The following is a 6,262-nucleotide window of genomic DNA, read 5'->3' as shown; positions in this document are numbered from 1 at the left end:
AATGATCACAAAACAATAATTCACCGATTACAAAATGGATTAGCCAAAATGAAACCAACCCCTCGGTATTAACACCACTGCCATCCCTCGCTGGACCGCCAAAATTGGTCATCTCCAAACACAAGACAACCTACGAGCTTACTAACCACAGACAAGAACTACCGACGTGCCCCCTCTGTCCACACCTGGAACAACTACAAACTTCCCCAACTGGGGCTTGGGAACTCGACTCTACTGAGGCCCTCGCAATCTGGCCTGCTAGTCCCCCAAAACGACACTGTTCCTGCCCAGTCGAATGAAACTGAGCCTGGCTAGGTTGCAAAACCCCTAAAGAAGCCCCCGGCTGAGTACAGAAACGTCGAATATGACCCGGCTGATTACACATCCAACAAGTAGGCGGTGCCTGAGTACGAGACTGGTTCAGAATCTGGGCTGATGAAGGCCCCAGTGACTGCTTCCCCACTATACGTTCGATTGGCCCAATACCCGGCTGGCTAGAAGATTCTGGTAGTGCAACTACTGGTCGGACTAACAACCCTGCCTTCTTCCTCTGCAGGCAAGCTGGGGACTTGTGGCCCAGCTGGCCACACTTGAAGCAAGTAACAACCTTTCGTTCACCCTTTCTCGAATCTAGACTTGGTACTAGAAAAGTAGAGCCAGACTGAGCTCTCTGAAATTGTAGTGGGTTAAAACCCTTCTGCCTCTTACTGGGCCTAGAGTACCTATAAACCGTAGGAGTCCCCACAATGGTTTCCTTCCTAACCTGGCCAACACCCATCACCATGGGCTCCTCCCTATCTTGTCCCATAGCTAACACCGCTGCCTCAACATGAGCAGCCGCCTCAACAAGCACACTATATCTTTTATGCCAAGACCCCGCCATCCTCACACGGATGTCGTCACGCAGCTTACTCTCAAACTCAAAACAGCGCAAGTCCTCCGTCTCCACCAATTCTGGAGCAAACCTCGACAGGTTAGCAAACCATCTTTCAAACCACACCAAAGGTGTAGTACCTTGGCGTAACTCCACAAACTGTTTCCGCAACTCTTCCCGAGCAGAAGGAGGGAAATCACAACTTCCTCGCCTAGGCATCCTAGTAAAAGTAACAGAGACACGTTAGCACACTCATACATGTGCCAAAGCTAAACTCTCACGTCCTAATACATAGACAACTGCAATTCACTCCACGTAAGCACATAAACACATAAGCACTTACGAATTTCATTTCCGGATAATGATAGTCCCGAGGCATTACTAGAGTTCTGGTTAGAAACAGCATTGATCAAGTACTTTTCCAACTAGACTCCCAGAAACCCAAGGATCCAATCAACATCCTAGAAACTACGTTCCATACCCACATAGTCACATAAGCATGTTATCAATTTAAACACATAGCATATGACACTACTACTAAGTCTCTATCAAGCGAGACAAACCGATTATGATACTAATCACTTCTCACGTACCCAAAGTATTCGAACCCGGTACGCTCTGATACCAAGTTGTAACGCCCTCAAAATAATAACATTAAACCCATCAATATAAACATACATTTATGTACAAAAGATCCATGTTTCCTCAATTCATCAGAGTACTTCATTACAAAAGTATTACACGTTAACAACAAAAGTAAATGCCCTACGGGCTTACAGCTTTCCAAGTTAACACTTGGTTACAAAAGAGAGTATTGACTCGGTTACACATTAAGCCCTTGGCTTGAATTTACATGTACTACAACAAAAGGAAAATAAGGCAACAAAAGTAGGTTTGCCCCTAGCCTCCCAAGCTAGGTCCTCAGAAGTGGCATGCTACCTGTACCTGAAAATGATGTTCCCATATAGGGTGAGCCACAGCCCAGCAGAGATATACTAAACCAACTATAAACAATGCCTAAAAGATTAGCAACTGAAAGATGGTCAATACTTACACCTCCATTTACATCTTATTTCAATTCCATGACAACCAAGTCTACGTTACAAGTTACTTTTCATTTCTTGTTCAACTTTGGGTTTGAAAACAGCGCTCAGTACTCTAGCCAAAACATTTTGATGAGATTATAGTTCATCACTAGAACATTTTCAAAATTCACGGTGGATACACATTTTGGTGTTGTATCAATAACACATAAACTACTTCCATACTTCACAAACGATGATGATATACATTTTAGTGCTATATCAAATCAAACAAACTTTTCAATATATAAGCATATGAGCTATATCACTACTACAACAGATAAGCATATGAGCCATATCAACATTCCAATAGATAAGCATATGAGCTATATCAACACTACAACAGATAAGCATATGAGCTGTATCAATGCTACAACAGATAAGCATATGAGCTATATCAATATTCCAATAGATAAGCATATGAGCTATATCAACACTACAACAGATAAGCATATGAGCTGTATCAATACTACAACAGATAAGCATATGAGCTATATCAATACTACAACAGATAAGCATATGAGCTATATCAATACTACAACAGATAAGCATATGAGTATATCTACACTTCACTAGACAAGCATATGAGCTATATCTACACTTCTCTTAGACAAGCATATGAGTTGTATCTACACTTCACAAAGACAAGCATATGAGCTGTATCTTCACTTCACAAAGACAAGCATATGAGCTGTATCTTCACTTCTCTAGACAAGCATATGAGCTGTATCTACGGAGTTCATCCCCCATCTCCTCCCAATCCTATCCGGTTTAGAGGTACATCCCCCATCTTCCCCTAAACCGTGGAGTACATCCCCCATCTCCTCCTCTACACAAGCAATGCATATAAACACAGAATCATATACACAATCAATCAATACATAAAGTTAATGTATTCTACCAACCGTCTACACATAATGCATATAAACACATTGGTCATATACACAATCATTCAATACATAAAGTTAATGTATTCTATCAACCGTCATACTCTATGACACATCTGATTGATTAGTTTTAGTTTGCCTAATCATCATGCATTGTCTACAACAATCAACACTACCCTCCACCGGTAGCCCAAAGCAATTATTTCTAAGCAAAAAATAAATGCACAAATGGATAATATATCAACATTCTCAATTCAATTCCTAGCTTTTTTCAATTAATTATATGCATTAATTAATTAAACCAATTAGGTCAAATTACCATAATTCACAAAACAACCCTAAGGTTCCATTTCCATCAATGTCCCAACATTAATCTCATTTCTCTATGCCTAACATGCATATAGGTTTTTATATTTAAAACCCCAACTTTTGTAAAACTACACAAAGGCCCAAACTTTCTCGAAACTACCCAACAACCCCCAACATATCAAAATGCTAAAATTCAAAGACAAAGCTCATAAGATAGAGTAGGTTATCCCTACCTCGAATGATGGGGCTCAACGAAGAAGATGAAGAAACGGAAATGCTCCAAATCCCAAAATTTTCAGATTAAAAGATAGCCCTCGACGATCAACACAACTTTTGTAAAGGCCCAAGGTGAGAAAACAACTCCTACTAGATCAATCCTAAGAGAGAAGTTAGGGTTTTAGTGAGAGGAGCTCTCAAAACACCTTTTTGGAAAAGTAAGAGAGAGAAGAGATGTTGGAAAGTGAACAAAAAGGTCGGATCTCGGCTTTATATAAAAGTCGCCCCGCTCGAGCGTCCAATCCCCCGCTCGAGCGGCGGATGCACGCTCCCAGAACTTTTACAGACATGATACCCGCTCGAGCGTCAAACTCCCCGCTCGAGCGTCAGACACATACTCCCGCTCGAGCGTCCAATCCCCTGCTCGAGCGTATACCACTGCAGACGAAATACTGGATTGATGATTTCCCCGCTCGAGCGCCAACACCCCCGCTCGAGCGGACAAGCAACAACAGAGTCCCGCTCGAGCGTCAAAAGCGCCGCTCGAGCGGAGGGACCAAAAACTGGGCAAAAATTTTACGTTTTAAAACACAACCAACTTATTCCCAACTTGCCCAACACAACCCCAAAGCTCGAACACAAAGAGAAAGGGATATAAAGAGGATAAGACAGCAGCGCTCTTACGAAACCGAATCCGGATTACAGTTAGGCGCGAAAGGGAAAACCGGGATCGCTATACGGTTGGTAGCGGAATTGGTAAATTGAATTATGAAATGCATGAGATAATAAGGTTGTTGGTCTAATTCTAGGAAGTGTTGATTGTTGTAGAATGAGTTGTACGTGTGATGCTCTGTTGATTTAATTTTACAAATCAAAATGATTCCAAAGATCACACTTTGATAAAACTTGAAACGTGTGATTAAATAACATACATCACACATAAAAAGTGTGATGTATTTATGATTTTGTAGTAGTTAAATGAGTTAAGTGGTTAATCTCATGATTTTAGAGTTATGTAATATTTGTGAATTGAAAAAGAAAGAAAATGTTTGTTGTAGACGTGACTCATGTTGTGAAGGTTGTTAGCGGAATTGGTAAATTGAATTATGAAATGCATGAGATAATAAGATTGTTGGTCTAAATCTAAGAAATGTTGATTGTTGTAGAATGGGTTATACATGTTACATGCTGTTGATTTAATTTTACAAATCGAAATGATGATGTATATGATGAGTTGATGGATTAAAGTTCCAAAAAAACGGTCCTTTCTTTCCAACTTGTGACCGGTAATGCGTTGTGTATTAACAGAGGTTTCGCTTTCCTTCCTATTTGTGCCCAATAAAGCGTGTGGATTGTTGGACTATATGGAGGTTCTTCTTTCCTTTCGGCTAGCCACCGGTAAAGTGTGGCACTTTGAGGTAAGTTCCAGATTTCCTTCCAAATTAGTGCTTGGTAAACTGTGTTGGAATGACTTAACGAAGCCGGTTGTTAATTATGTTGTGTTCGTCACTTGGTTGCATGATTGTGTAGATATGTGTGCTATGGTGAAATTGTGTTGGAGATTGAAAGTGTGTAATTGAGATAATTTTGTAATGAATTGAATGCTATCGCTTGTCTATATGTTAGATGTTGGTATGTACAATTGGTGTTTTATTGATTGTAATAAGTTGACAGTTGATTGTGAAATTATTGTTTTTGGGTTAAAGATTAGTATGAGTGTGTGATTGATTGGTTTAAAACTTCTTTCTAAAGTAAAGGAGATATTGAAGCATTTCATTTAAATTGCTAATGATAAGGTGAAAAGATAATAAATAACTTTTTACTTGAAATGTTAAGTGGAATATTTTCTTCTTTTTTTTATTTATTTATTTTTAAATGAAAGTATATATTCATGTATGTTTTATTTTGGATATAAAAGAGCATGTTACTTATCTAAATATCACCTGATAGTATTCATGATCACATATATCTATAGATCTCATTATTTTGCATCATTGTAAATCCCTACTAGACCTTGTGCTCATCTCAATCGTTAAATCATTTTTTAGGTGTGGAGTTTGTTGTCTCATTCAAGAATTCAAGGAGTTAGGTTACCGATGATTCGAGATTTGTTACTCACCGGTGAAATGCCAATGTGTTATTACTCTCTTTATTATAATTATTTCATTTTTGAAATTCTCAATGTAAACCTAAGGGAATATTTTGTAATGATCCGTACTAAACTTGTACCATTGTATATATGCGAGAGGGAACCTTGAATATCCTATGTATTTTGTTTTGCTTCTGCATTTTATTATTTCATAAATGGACCTTAATATGAAACTTGATAATATTATCCGATTAATAAAAGTTGGAGGATTACAACTTGACAACAAAAATAAATCATTTCTTGGTCAGCTAATGTAGTAGACATAACTTGCCAACAAAAATAAGCAAATACTTGATATGCTTTTTCTTGTGAGTCAAGGAATTCGAAAAATTTTTAATCCGAAGTGGTTCGGGCTGGTCCAGTTCAGTTCAGTCCAATTCGATAGGTTTTGACTAATTTTTTGAATTCGTGATTTGATTCTGGTTTGGAAAACTAGGAAATTGATCTTTTCAGATCAGTTTCAGATTGAGTTCACAGTTCTGAATTAGAAATGAACCAAACCATATGTAACTTAAACCATATACATACCATACACCTTGTGCATTCAATCCTACCATCTTATATACAAAACCCTAATGTTATTTTTTTTTATTTTAATTATTTAGCATAATTTTAGTTTTGTAATTGTTGTTGCCAAGACAAAATGCTTGTTTGATGGGAGTTTTATGTTTGCTACATGTTAAACAATATGTTTATTTACTAAATATTATGTTTGTTTAAGTTATGTTTCAAAAAATCATGGGCA

The 6,262-nt window shown here is 38.1% G+C and overlaps 1 long non-coding RNA gene across 1 annotated transcript; it reads left to right on the top strand.

Annotated features, from left to right (window-relative positions):
* Positions 1-4,656: 4,656 nt before the first annotated feature.
* LOC145806465 (uncharacterized) lies at positions 4,657-5,717 on the top strand. Its single transcript, XR_014349621.1, has 2 exons — positions 4,657-4,786; positions 5,417-5,717. It is a non-coding gene; the product is annotated as an uncharacterized LOC145806465 (long non-coding RNA).
* The last annotated feature ends 545 nt before the right edge of the window (positions 5,718-6,262 follow it).

This window comes from Camellia sinensis, chromosome 13 (assembly GCF_055761805.1).
Source record: "Camellia sinensis isolate YWXY chromosome 13, ASM5576180v1, whole genome shotgun sequence".
Taxonomy (NCBI): domain Eukaryota; kingdom Viridiplantae; phylum Streptophyta; class Magnoliopsida; order Ericales; family Theaceae; genus Camellia; species Camellia sinensis.
The sequence above is the reverse complement of the archived record's forward strand: the minus strand, read 5'-3'. Positions and strand labels throughout refer to the sequence as shown.